General features: G+C 44.6%; 1 long non-coding RNA gene across 1 annotated transcript in view; it reads left to right on the forward strand.

Moving 5' to 3' along the window:
• Window positions 1-242: 242 nt before the first annotated feature.
• Window positions 243-14,777, forward strand: part of LOC120595491 (uncharacterized) — a 25,116-nt gene continuing 10,581 nt past the window's right edge. The window contains exons 1-4 of the long non-coding RNA XR_005650873.1: window positions 243-663; window positions 1,687-1,747; window positions 2,282-2,935; window positions 4,602-4,754. This is a non-coding gene — a long non-coding RNA (uncharacterized LOC120595491). The remainder of the gene's footprint in view (window positions 664-1,686; window positions 1,748-2,281; window positions 2,936-4,601; window positions 4,755-14,777) is intronic.

Here is a 14,777-nt window from a genome sequence, read left to right on the forward strand (position 1 = left end):
GGGTTTATTATTCTAATGTGACAAATCAAGAAGGAAAGAGTTGTAATGTTATTTAAGCCTGATAACCAAAAATATAAGGCCTTTCAAAGCGAGAGGCAATAAGCATTTATTTGAGGTCAAAAAGAATAGCTGATTCAGGCAGAAACCCAAAAAGTATTCCAATTAGGAGACAAAGGCAAGGGGTATTTATGAGAAAGGGATATTTCTGAGAAAGGAAAGAGAAACAATTGTATCAGTAGAAGGAAGGCAGATAAGCTAACATAGTGATGCTAATGCTAAAGAATGTTTGTAATTTTCAGTTAGGCAGTCATCAGTCAAGTAGTTGTAACATCTGCTTTCTTGTTATTCTTGTAAACAGTTCTCTGGGACACAAAGCTGCTTTAGGCCCAGTCCAAAGGTTATCTTGCCCGGTTTTAACCTTCCAAAGGTTTTAGGCATAAGAAGCGCAAGGCGGTTTCTCTTGAATGGCAGCTCTGACTCCATTTTAAAGTGGCTCCATTTATATATGTTTTTACAGGTTCCATCTCCATTCCTGTGATCAGCCTAATGGTGGTTTTTGTCCTGATGGTGGAAAGATGGCTGTTGCACTTTCTGAAGGAAGAAGAGGAAGGGTAAAGGGCGCAGGTCAGAAAAACATGCCAGCTGAGTTTGTTCCCCTTTTAGGTAAGCGAATGTCCTGGAACCTTACCTTTTCCCCCTCCAAGTAGTCTTCCCCTTACATCTCATTTGCCAGAGCTGGAAATATGACCACCTCTACCCACGAGAGAATCTGGAGGGTGAGCCTTTTATTTGGGCGTATTGAAGCCCTGAATGAAATCAGGGGTCTGTGGCTAAAGAAAGATGATGAATCCTTTTTATCTCTAAAAGGCAGAATGAAACTGTCATTTATTGGCTCATTTATTGGTCTTCTACTAGGTAGCAAGCATTGCTGTAAGCCCTTTTCACTGGTCATCTCAGTTTAATACAATATATACGTGCAGTAGGCATGTACTCTACTTTAGAGGTGAAGAAACTGAGTCTAGCAGACATTAGGTAAATTGCTCAAGGTTGTAGAGTGGAACGAATTAAAACCATCTCTGTTGGGTTCAGGAGGACTGGAGGTCGCAAGCCACTCTGAATTTTTTCCATTGGCCTCTAGGCAAAGGGCTTAAAGCATTTTTTTCTCCCTTCTTTTTACTCTACACCCGTGAGGGAAAATAAGGCTTGGGGGTAAGGGAGGAGCTCCCGGGGGCTGACTGCCCTCTGGTCTCCCATGGTGATGTTTAGGGGTGCTGGGGCTCTCGTCTAGATCTGTGCTTCCCTGATGATGTCATCAGTCCTTCCTAAATTCTTCTGGAGCAGAGCTGTGGCAGTCTCCCTCCCTTTGAGGCTCTTCCCTTCCCATCAGAGCAAGGCCGCTTCCTCCTTGTTGCCCCACTGCAAACTTCATGCAGGTCACCTGCACCGACGTGAGGGACATGGAGCAGAATTTAATTGCCCCCAGCTCTCGCCCACAAGTAACATTGATTGACTGGCTCCTACAGAAGGGCTGATGTTATAAATAGTCACGTGCACAGCCTTGGGAGAAGAGGCTGCCTTTGAATCACACCTTGCCGCTCCCTGGCCACGTGACCTGCAATGTACTTGATTACATCTCAGTTTCTTTATCTCTAAAATGGGTGCTAATAAAGATATCTGTTTTCATAGCGCCGTTATGAGAATTTAGGTACACGAAGCACGGAGAGCGTCTACCATGCAGCTAAAGTTCGTGAGTGTTGAAGTCAGCTCCTTCGGACTGTCCTTTCTTTTAGACATTTTTGTGACTAACTCGCTTGAGTAGATACATTCTTTTGAATCTTGAATGCCAAGTCTCCTGGGGTTGTTCTTAAGTTACTATTTGTTTATAATGAATCCTGTAGTTATCAATTCATGCCTTGCTTCCCACTGTTAAAGCAGAGCAAGAAAAATAATAGCTAATACTTCAGCTCCTACTCTTCTGCTTTTCTTAAATGCAGATTTAACAGTACAGTGAAGGTTGTGTCCCCCCAGATGTGTGAAATATGATGGCCCTTGGATTAGTCAGCTTGGGAGGAATGGGTTGGTGAATAGTGAAGATCACTTTGTTTTCTTCACAGTTGGGGCTAAGCCTGTGGGTTTGAAATCCACTATTTTCCTCGGCACTGACTCTACTTCCTGTCGTGTGTGTCTATGCTCACGTGCTGGTGAAATATATTTCTCAGCATGGATCATTGTGGGTCCAAAGGAGGCCACTTCAGTATGGTGCTTTTCTGTCTTTCCTCAGCTTGTGGTCCCCACCGAGTGAAACACCATCTGAGGACAAGAGGACAAAGCACAGAGTTCCTGTCCTTCATCCGCTGTCACCTCAGGCCATGATGTCAGGCAAGTCACCCCCTCATCTGGACCTTCGGCTTCCTCTTTTACGAGACGATCTCTAGGGCCCCTCCCAGCTCTACCATTTCCCAATATTCACTGAAAGGTGTTACTGGGAGGTCTTGATTATAAAGTTTTTCTTTTGAGGATTCCCTTAATTTATTGGGCATCTCGTTGCTGAAAAATATAATCAAGAAAGCAAAGACTCAAGTTCTTTTTCCTTCCCCAAATGGGATGCTTAAATAAAATCCAGTTTTAAGCAACAAACACAGAGGGGTCAAAATAGATAGGGCTTCTCCTGTCTTTGAGCAGTCCTAGAGGAGGCTGTAAACAGCAGGATATTCCCTTCAACCAGATGGGCCCTGAGCTTGGACAGCCAAACAGTCAGTGAGAATGGAGACATCAGTGGTGGAAATGAGGAGAGGCTGGCGGTGGTGATGTCAGTTTCTTCTTACAGCTGAATGTCATCAGCCTGGAGGCCCGGGTGAAGATGGGGAAGAGGAACCACATGGAGAGGCTCTCACACTTACGCTGGCGGGCTGTGACATTCCAAGTCGCGGTTCAGGTCTGATGGGAAAGTGACCCGTTGAACTAACCTTGGACATGAGACCTTCTCGAGAGCAGGGCTGGCCTCTGGGAACATTGGGACAGGGCTGGGGTAGCTGGCCCTTGATCCCTCATTGGTGACTTTGCTTAATTTTTCTTGGTGCAAAAGCCTCAGACCTCCAGGGCCTCTTACGGCCTCTAGGGCCCATCCCACCCTACCTTACCTAGCCCAGTCTTGATTTATCCAGCGACTATTGTTTTCATTTTTTTTTCTGTTTCTTTCTGTTCACCATCAATCATATTAATATTTTACTTGGGGTACAGCACGGTGGGGTAGAAAGAGTCTCCGCCTTTCGACTCTCTCTGGAATGGTGATCGTGGTCCTTCGCTCATAGCGGTGGCATCTGGGCAGATTACCAGCTAGCTATTCCTGGGCCTCAGCTCTCTCACCTTTGAGATGGGTGCAGTGATACCGAACATATAACATTATTGAGAGAAGTAGACATACTTAAGGTTATTCCCCAAAAAAAAAAAAAAAAGCCATGAGAAGTATTATTTCTTCCTTCCTGTTCCATCTTACATTTCCTATGCCTGAGAATCTGGGGGATTTACAAAAGACACCTGGGAGCCACCTTATCTCCTACTGGGAATTGCTACTCCTTCAAAGCTCCTCGGATGACGCGTGCTGCCTGGGTTAGGACCCGCTGCCCTCGGGCAGTGCTGATGAAGTGTTTGCTACTCTAGGCTCCATGCCACTTCCAGTCCCATCCCACTGCACCTGACTCCCGAAGTCAATCTGCCTATTGTGTTTTTATCTGACAAATCGAGGTTTGTGTCCTGGATGTTTATTTTCATTGGCACCTTTTTAGGAGTGGGACCATGTTCTCTTCTGGCCCTAAGGGGAGGGAAAGGTTTATTGAAGTGAGTAGCAGAGATCGTTGGTCAAAAACGAGACATTCTCTGGGACAGTGGCTCAGAATCAGAGGGGCCAGGTAGGACTGGTGACTCAGTTGGCCAGATTTCCTGTCTCCTTCAGCAATGCTTAAGCAGGAACAAGGCAGCCAGACTGGAACAAACTTGGTGAATTTAGAAATCAGGGGATGTGGTGATTCCAAGGTGCCATGGACAAATAGGGTGTGTCTAACCATGGGTGTGGCCTGGAGATAGAGGCAGGTGTTTGTAACTGAGAACGGCTTCCTGGGAGACTCCTTCTCCCCCTCAGTTACCTCTTGCAGGTAACCTTCAAATGGTGCACTCTTGACCCACCTGAAGGTCATCTGCAGACAGTTCCTATATAGCCCAAAGCTTCCTGCGTCTCTCTGCCTGTTATCTGGCCATGGGCGCTTGGCTCTCGCTTGGTGGCAGGATGGAAGTCACAGAAAACGAATGGCTTTGGTGCCATCCTCCCATGGAGGGATGGCAGTTGCTGGATGAACATCCCAGCTTCCCTGCCCTTTGGTGGGACAGTCCTGAGGCACGTTCTGCACAGTTTCTCAGAGGATCTCCTGTGGGACAGCCCCAGACGCTGAGAACACGCTCATCACAAACACCTTTGACTGGCTTCCCTCCCGTCCCTGTCCCTCCTGGATTACCTCACAGCTCAGCTGCTTGGACCCCAATCCCTGTCTCAGGATTTGCTTCTGTGAGAAAACATCTATCTTTCATCAGCCTTTTCTTACTCACAGGAGCTTTACGTCTCGGTTTACACATCCGCCTTGTGACACGGATCGGTCACGAATCTCGGGATGCATCATGGAGCTCACTGCTTTGCCTCTTCACTGCTTACACACACCTTTCCTTCTGTGGACTTCGTGGATAGAAAGAGGAAGGCAATCCTGGTAAGTACAGTGCTTTCCAATCTGTGGCTTGCGACCCACGAGGGAGTTACAATATTCATTTCTTTTTAAATGAAAGAAAACAAATATGACATATTAGAATGGACCACACATTCTAAGAGTACACACTATTATATGAACATTTCATTTCGGTCATGTGCGAATATACTCACATGTTTGTGAAATATATTTCTCAACATGGGATCATGGTCAGAAATTTGGGAAGCCACAACCGTAGTGGGCCTCTGTGGTTTTGCCTTCCCGAGATCATACCTTTCCCTCCAGTAATAGCACGTCAATATCCCTTTCAACAAGGAAAGGAGTCTATCTATGCCCCTAATTGGACATAGTCTTGGTGAAACTGTCAATCAAAGTGTTTCATCATTCCTTGGTCAAAAGATGGTCACATGACCCATGACAGGTCGGGCAGATGATTGCTCCAGGGAACTCGAATCTAGAGAGGACACTTGCAAGGGCAGAAAATAGTTGAAGATACTTCATCCAAAGGGGATGCCTGGAAATGAACATCTATTTTTTTTCCTGCTACCTGGATCCTTGAACTTCCTTGATTTTTTTCCCCCTTCCAAGATTTGGTTGGTCAGCCATTCGGTTGGTTCTGTGAAATATCTATGGACCACTTCTTTCTTTATTTTTTCGCTCCTTAGGTAGGTAGAGCTGTTTTCTGTTTCTAGAAAACAAAGAGCACTCCCATATCTGAGGGCTGTAGAGCTCGCTGACCCTAACTCTACTGCTTCCTGCCTGCGTGATGGAAAATTGCTTAACTTCTCTAAGGGTCAGTTTCTTCTCATGTCAGATGAATAATAGTAATGCTAGATTGAAGGGTATAGATGATGTTTGTATGACCACTGGCCCTAGACCTTCAATTAATCGGTGCTACTATTCCACTTGTCTTTGTTTTACTTGTGATGACTTTTCACTTCTTAAATATCTGTGTAGTAAATGAATGAATTTACACGACAACGTGGATTTCCACAACTAAGATCTAGAGTTGAATTTCTTTGGAAAGTTACAACCCTTTGGATATTAAACATGTGATTTTTTGTTCAAAAACTTAATATGAGAAAATCTTTGTAATCTGAGGTTAGGCGAAAGAGTTCTTACTAATGACAGCAAAAACATAATCCATAGAAGAAAAATTGATAAGTTGGAATTAAAAACTTGGCTCTGTGTTAAGAGAATAAAAAGGTAATCTAGAGACTGGGAGAAAATGTTTTGCAAATTACATATCCAACAAAGGATTTGTATCTAGAATATATAAAACTTTAGAAACATACAGCTATTTTTAAAAAGGAGGAAAAGACTTAGATTTGTCACCAAGGAGGACATATGGAAGGCAATGAAGCACATTAAAAGATATTCAGCATCATTAGTCATCAAGGGAAAGCAAATTAAAGCCATAATGAAACACAACTACTGACCTATCAAAATGGCTAAAAATAAAAATACTAACAATACCAAGTGCTGACAGGGATGCAGAGCGACTGGAATGCTCCCGCATTGCCAGTGGGTATAAAAATGGTTCAACTACTCTGGAAGATAATTGGATAGTTTCTCATAAAGTTAAACATACACTTGCCACACGTTCCAACAATCCCACTCTCAAGAAATGAAATGAAAATTTATGGTCACACAAAACCTGTACATGTATTTATAATAGCTCTAATCATAATCACCCCAAACCGGAAACAACTCAAATGTCCTTGAGCAGTGAATGAATAAAGAGACTGTGGTATGTCCATATGATGCAATAAAACTCAGCAACAAGAAGGAGCTATCGATGCACACAGATGACTTGGAGGAATCTCAAAGGCATTATTATGCCAAGTGAAAGAAGCCAGTCTCAGGTAACACACCGTATGATTCCATTTGTTCAGGGGTTAGGGGACAATGGAGGGTTTGACATTAAAGAGATAGCACCAGGGTGTTCTTTGGGGGTGACGGAACTGCTCTGCATCCTGATTATCCTGATTATGCCGGTGGTTACGTAAATCTACACATGTGTTAAAATTTACAGAACCACACATCAAAAAAATCAGTTTTCCTGTATGATAATTAGAAAAATAATTTTTTATATTGATGATATGTTGAAATAACACTATTTGCACAGATCGAGTTCAATGAAACATATTATGAAAATTAAGTTCACCTCTTTCTTTTTGTTTTATAAAGTATGGTTACCAGAAAGTTATAACTGTAATATGTGGCTGGGGTTATAGTTTTGTTGGACAGCACTGCTCTGGATGACACAATCCCAGTGGGGATGTCTGGATTTTTCTTTCTCCATCTGGTTGGGCAGGTGTAGGACGGCCCTTGGGGTGAGCAGGGCCAACACAGGCTACTGTGTCTGGAGGCTGCTCACTTCCTCCCAGTCTGTCTGAGGAGGTGAATGCCATGCTCAACATCTGCTTCCTTCCCTGTAGCTTGGCTCTTCCTAACCTTTGGAGGAGGAGAAAGTGAGGGCAAGACTAGACGTCCCACAGTGGGGCAGGGCGATGGATTAGATGCAGAAGAGCATCCGGCTTTGCCGTGAGGCTTGGGTTTGAACTCCATCTCAGCCACCAGCTGGCTGTGCAGTTCTTGATGTTTCTTAACTCCAGTTTCTTCATGTGCAAGCGAGAATAGTAGTTCCCCCTGGGGGTTTGCTTACCTCGTAGGGTTGTGGAGAGGACAAATTACAGGAGAGAGGGAGAATGCACAGAAAGCACCTACTAGGCCTTAAGGCGCTGATTATTTTGCTATTTCTTTTCTTGCTTAGTGTGGCGTTTGCTCTCCAACCTCAGGCTCTGCTTTCTCTCTCTCCCTTGCTCGATTTCTCTCTCTCTCTCTCTCTTTCTCTCTCTCTCTCTCTCGCAGTTGAATCCTGCAGGCATTCTGCCCAACTTTTCTCCCTGATTCAGCACTGAGAAATGCCGAGACAAGCGTTCCCATGAAGCTGCTTGTCAGCAAACACCCACTCCTGTCTCCACTCTCCCCATGTGTCAGAGACAGGCCTAGACTCCACGCGAGGCCCTGGGCCATGCTGGCTCCCGGGCTGACTCACATACCCGCTGCTGTACAGAGACTTCAGGGCTGTGCTCCCAGCCTCTGAGGTTAGAAATTGGAGGCTCCCCAACAAAGTGACAGTCCGGAGAGAAAACGTCCTCCCACTGTCTGTGGGGCGTTGTGGCAGTTTCCCTGGATTCAGTTTCAAAGGCAGAGAAGCCTTGGTTTCAGACATTTTACGGGTGTATGGTCTGCCCTTCTCACTTTCTCTCCTTTGCCCTTAGTTTCGATCGAGCTTTTATTATGTTTTTCTGGTTGCTTACCTCCCATTGCTCAGCACTGGCGTCAGATATGAGGTAGGTACAGTGTAGCCTTATCAGCCACATGGATTTTCATCAAAGTTGCTTATGAGGTACCTCCCTGGTCATGGTACTATATGAGGCTCCGCGGAAGGGTAGCTAAACAGACATGAGAGGTCTCTTGGGGTTTGCACATGATGGCAGTCACAGTCATTACCTGGTAGGGCTATCTTGATCACCATCAGGACCATGAGAGCTGCAAGGTCCTGTCAGATCTCAAGTTCAGAGAGCTATGGTCTAAAGACCTCAGAAGCAGGCCTGAAAGGGGACCTTGAGCCATCTCAAGCAGCCCTCTTTCACGAGAGTGGCCGTGTGGCATGGTGGGAAAGCGCCTGGGTTTTGGAACCTGGCAGCATCAGGTTCCATCTGGGCTCTTCCACTTAGGAGCCTCCTAAGTGCGGCACCTAATCTTCCTGGGTCTTGGTTTCTCATCCGTGATCAAGTACCAGTCTCATAGCTTGTTGAGAGAATGTCATACCTGCCGTTTACTGAGCTGCTGCTATATGCCAGGCACCGTGCTAACTATTCTCTGGGGATTTTCAAATTTAATCTGAACTTTCGGCAACCCCACGAAGCAGGTGTTGTGCTTATCTTCATGTTACAGATGAGGAAATTGAGGCTTAGAGATGTTAAACAATATGTCTAAGATCATATGGTTGGCAAATGTAGGAGACAGAATTTAAATTCTAGCAATCAGTGCCACATGCTGCCTGGCCCTGACTGCTCCGTGCCTGCGTTCAGGTGGGGGCAGGGAAGGAGGGTCTGGGGCATCAGGGGTGGGGGTGCAGGCAGCTGAGAGTCCTCCTTTGGAAAGCAGGGAGATGGCAGGAGGTAAGACTCTGTGAGCTAAGGCTCTAAGCCTCTGAAGCCTGCTCCATTATCCCATTGTACTCCACTTACAAAACATAAACTCAGTGGTGAGATTTGAGAATTTCAAGATGGTGACTGCAGAGCATTAAACCCAAGACTTGGGTCTTCTGAGTGTGGGGCCCTGTGTGACTGCACTGGTCAAATGCTCATGAAGTTGACTTTATTTTAGATGCCTTTTATTTATGGCATAAACTTTTCTAAAGTGGGAAGCGAATGCTTACTTTTCCTTTTTGGTCTTTTTGGTGGCTCTTGTTATATATTGAGTTTAAGCTGGGAGTGAACTCATCTGCTTGGATATGTATTTTTAAACATTCAGCACCAGCTCAGCCCTTGGGACTTGGGGAAAAGGAGTGTTGGATAGTCTTTACAGAGTCTCTGCTGTCTCCTCAGTGGCCACACCAGAGACTCTTGAGCTTGCAGTTCTCCTCCCTACCCACTTTGAAGAGTATTTAGTTCATGACTTCCTTGGGAGGTAGAATAGTGCTGTGGTTTCAATTCCATGCAGTCCAAATACTTGGGCTTACATTCCAAACACCTGGGGTGGGTGATTAACCATGCTCCCAACTCTGTCGCTTTCTAGCCACTGACCTTGGGCAAATAATTCAATACTTTTGAACGTCAGTTTTGCCACCTGTAAAATAGGCATATGGTACCTATTTCTTATGACTCTTTGAGGATTGTCAGTGACAATGGTGTGAAAAGCACCCAGCACAGTGCCTGACACATGTTGACCATTCAATAGATGTTGACCACTGTTGTTATTCCTGAGTTTAAGAACAGGAGCAGAACGCAAGTGTGTGTGTGAGTGGGCAGTTAATTATCAAACTGGAATAGTGCCAGGTACAATGAATGAATTCGAGAATTTTTTTCAGTAGTTTATCAGCTACTAACGATGCTTAAGATGCGTTCTTCATTTTATAGTTCACAAAGCACTTTCTAACCTATAATTCTATTTGAGCCTCACAATAGCCCTGCAAAACAGGAAGAGCAAGAATTTTATTATTCTGTTTTATAGATCAGGAAATAGAGGCTCAGAGTAACAAATTAACAAGTGCACTTATTTATTCAACGGGCATTTAATGAGTACCTACTGTGTGCAATGTACTATGTAAGTTATGGGATAAAAATGAATAAAAATTTTTTCTACCCTTTCTTAAAAAAATGAAGATTTATTTCTTATTCATGTTATTTGGTCTATCACAGGTCAGCTGGTGGCTCTGCTCCCTCTAATTTTCACTCCAAATTAGACACATGGTGCAGCCACAGGTTGGAACATTGCTGGTTGTTGTGGCCGGAAGAAAAAGAGATCTGAGATCAGGGTCTCACAGCAGCAATCAAATTCTCCACTCAGACTTTTAAGATGGCCCCGCCCAACCACAGAAGGCAGGGCAGGAATTCTCCGAGGTGCCCAGAAGGCAGAGAGCTGGACCTACTTGGTGAACAGATTAACAACTACTCCAGCTGGGCAGGCTCTAAAGGATGGGTAGGAATCGGGTGACTGTTGGTGGGGTGGGATTGGATGGGGAGAGGGGAAGAGGGGTGAAGATAAAGTGGAGCTTTAAGGAGATAGGGGCTGGGCGTGGAAAGCCATAGCAGAGCCAGGGGGCAGAAATATGCAAGGCAGTGGGGGTGGAATAGGGAGTCTGCCAGTCTGGCTGGAAGAGTTGGATTCAAGGGTAAATCCTGACTCAGCTCCTATTGGGTATTAAGTGCTGGAGATGCAAAGAAGGGAAAGTGTAGTACTTACCTTTGAACAGCTTACAGTCCAGAAGAAGAGCTAGGTTTTTCCGAGAGAACAAAGGGAATCAAGATATACGAAAAAGTAGCCAATGCGTATGTTTGCCAGGTACTGTTCCAGGATCCGTACATACCTGAACTCATTTCATCGCCGTTGCAGCCCCACAAGGTGGTGCTTTTATTATCCCCATTTTACAGGTGGCAAAAGCAAGGCATGAGATAGCAGATGTGGACTTTGAATCCAGGCACTCCGAGTCCAGTGTCCGTGCTCTTAATTGTAAAAGTTGCACTCTGCTGCTTTTTGCTTGATAACTCGTGAGTTGGGGCTGTGCCTGTAATCTTGGATGGCAAGTAGTTTTGCCTTGAGATCAAAATGATAGATTTTTATTGGCTGCCTGAAGCTCTGTATTGGGAAGGTTTCCAAGATGAGGCTGGGACTCAGAGAGGAAAGAATGACATGATTAATTAATAATGCCCACCGTGGTTGTGAGAAGTGGTGTTGTCAGCACAAAATATTTGGTAACCTGGTATAGTTAATGCCTAGAGCAAAGTGTATTTAATCAATTTATTAACAAATAAAGAGAGTCAAACCCAAACGACTAATTCATTGACTATTTTCCTCATTTTTCAATCTGTTTTCTTACTTTAAGGCTCTCTCACATATGTGGCAGCCCAGGCACTCCTTGTTTGAACACTTAGCTTTTTTTTTTCTGGAGAATAATGTTTAAAATATCAAAAGTACACCCCCTCAGGCATACATAACACCTTAATTGTCAAAACAATAAAGACATCAGCTGTGGACAATGTTCAACCCGTTGCACCCCCGGCTCCAGTCATCAGCTGGGATGGCATGGCGATGATCGCAATAAGAAAAGGATTCTAATTGCTGAATCCAATTTCTGTACAAGGAAGAATCCATCAGCTGACTTGGGAAATTCAGCCATAAGGGAATCCATCCGCAGCATGCGTCATGAGTGAAATTTCCTGCGCGGAAATGTTCGAGGCTTTCCTCTGCAGGGGTGGTTCTAGGAACATTGCCTCCCCCATCCCCATCCCCAGTCTCTTTTCTTAGCTTTTCTTTCCTGGGTACCACTTCTTAGACTTTTGTTTCTTTCTTATTCTTTCCCACACATTCCTAGGAGTGGATTCTAAATTTAGCTGCATGGAGACGTAGAGACCCACTAGTAGCTTAGTGCTCAGATGATAAATAGGTTGCCTCTCCTGGGCCAGCTCTGATCAATTGCTGGTGGCTGCTGAAATGCTGAAATGAGAGGGCTGATGATGGACTTGGCCTGAAAGCGTATTGGGATTGATTAGCAATGTCTGCCATGGGTATGGGCTAAGGACAATAATTTGTTAGGCTCTCACTGGCTCTGCCAAAGTGGAAAGCCTACACTGTTTCTATGGCTGTAATGTTGGTGAATGAGCTTGGGGTTTGGTCCTAGGAGATAATAGTTCAAGTCCTGTCTCCTCTTTCTATGTGAATCTTGGATGTGTCACTTATCTTCTCTCAGTCTCAATAAAACTTGAATAAAAATAATCCTCCTTATAAAGTGGTTGTAAATGTTGTAGGAATGATACTCATTCATTCATTCATTCAACAAATATTTGTTGAGCACAGTGTGAGGTGCTGGGGATATAATGGAGGAACAATATGGACGTGGTTTCTGCCCATACAGAGCTTACAGTCTGGTGAGGGGACATATTAGTTTTCTATTTCTGTGCAACAAATAGCCACCAATTAAGAGGCTAAAACTACATACATTTTTATGTCACATTTTCTGTGAATCAGGAGTCTGGACACGACTTAGCTGACTCCTCTGCTCAGAGCCTTATAAGGTTGCAGTCAGTGCTGTCCACTAAGCTGTGTTCTCATTTGGGAGCTTGACTAGGAAAAGTCTGCTTCCCAGCTCATTTAGGTTGTTGTAGGAATTCACTTTCTTACCATGGTGAGACTTTGGTTCCCTGGCCTTGGCTGGCTGTCAGCTGGATCCCATCCACAGGTCCTACATTACCCACAGGACCACCCGTGACAACCAGAGGCCTCTTGCAGGCACTTGACACATGGGCTTCTCCAACATGGCTAGGTACCTCATCAAGCTGGCAGGAAGAGCCTCTTGCTCTAGTCTGCTGAGATGGAGTCTTACATAACCTAATATCACCAGGGGGGTGACAGCCTATTGTCTTGCTATATTCTGTTGTTTAGAAGGAAGTCACAGGTCCTTCCCTTAATCATCCTAATCATCAAGGTATGAACAATAGGAAGTAGAAACCACTGGGGGTCACTTTAGGGTCTCTCCACCGCAGAAACATACAAACGAGAGTTTAGTTCTAAGAATATGTATATAAAGAAGATATATACACAAGAACAACAATAGTGTGATAATTGCTATGGTAAGGGAGATGCAGGGTATAAGAATATTGGGGCACTTGAACAGTCTCAGGGGTGTCAGGGAAGACTTCCTGGAATAAGTGATTTTTTTTTTTTTAAAGCTGGGACTCAAATGATGAGTAGGATTATCCATATCCTAATGTACTATCTAGACATTATTTCTCCTTGTTTTTATTACCACGTGCCTCCCAAAATTGGAACAAGTCTTTAGATAAGGCCTTTCCAGCACTAATTACAGTGAGACCCCTTCCATACTTGCTCTGAGATCTCTTCTTTGTTAATGCGCCCCAGAGAAAGTCAGCTCCTGGGCTCAGGCTTTGTGGAATGGCAAGGAGGTAAGTACTAGGCTGGGAGGGATTCTAGGGGTGTCATTAATGTTCTCCTGGAAGGATGGGGAGCCGATGGTGGCTCCAGGGCAGAGTGAGAAAATTGCCATCTGTTTCCAATTGGACCTATGGTTGAAGGATCTATGGCCTAATCAAAGCTTTTCCCACTGCATGTGGATCTGTTTAGAAATAATGAGAGCAATAATAATTGTCATCCAAAGTCACGTTTCATTTTATTAAGCTTTTAGTAGACATTACTCGTCATTATCAAGAAGAATGCATCATAGTTTTGAACACTTGCTGTGTGACAGGTACTGGTTAAACCCTAAGTGCTTGGGTTGGATTATCTGTCTCAAAAAGAAGCTTCCTCCATGTCTTCTAACATGAGATGCTCAGGACAAGATTGTCTTCCTGTTTCTTTGCTGCTTATTAAAATTCTTCTCATCCTGCCTGCTCCATCTCAAGTCCAACCTCTTCTAAGAGATTGGCCATGACCACTTCAGTGCTTATCATCAGTACCACCAAGTTCATCACACCATCAGCTTCTGTCTTCCGTCACTTGCTAATGAGAATCATAGCATTTAGGTGCTCCATCCACCTGTCCCTCGCTAGCTGCACTTCTACCTCACAGCCTCTCCCCTATGACAGTCTGACCACTTTCAGCCTGGCCACTGCCTGCAATCCCTCCTCCTCTCTGTTCCAGCCTAGAAAGTGCAGACAGATTGAATTTCCTAAGCTTCAGCCTTGATGGCGTCACTTTATCGCTCAGAAACTTTCAGTACCTCATCTTTAACCTACCAATTTCCCTTCCAGCAATTTATTCTCCAGACATGCGTGCCCATGTGTGAAATGATGGCTGTTGTGCATCCCAAGTGCTGTATTACTTACAATAGCAACAAATCTGGAGTAACCTGAATATCCATCTGTGTGGGCTTGGTTAGTAAGGCCTGGTACATTTAAAGCAGTGGTTTTTAAACCTGGTTGCACATGCGGGTCATCTGGGTGTGGTACATTAGGATGACCACAAATTCTTCGCCACTCCTCCTATTGAGAGGTGAAGCCTAATTCCCCTTCTCATAAATAGGAATAGTCCTTTGTTTAGGGACTTGCTCGATCAATAGAATGGGATCCAACAGATGATCTGAGACCTCCAAGGCTAAGTCATAAGAAGTCTTGTAGTTTCTGCACTGGCCTCTTGGAATTTTAGCTCTAGGATGAACAAGCTGCCATGTAAGAAGTCTGACTGTTCTGAGACCAACTGCTGTAAGGAATCCTGATTTAGCTGCATGGAGAAGAGGGAGAAGCAGGGGTGGGGAGAGAGAGAGAGTAAGAGAGAGAG

This window comes from Pteropus medius, unplaced genomic scaffold (assembly GCF_902729225.1).
Source record: "Pteropus medius unplaced genomic scaffold, Ma_sr-lr_union100, whole genome shotgun sequence".
NCBI lineage: Eukaryota > Metazoa > Chordata > Mammalia > Chiroptera > Pteropodidae > Pteropus > Pteropus medius.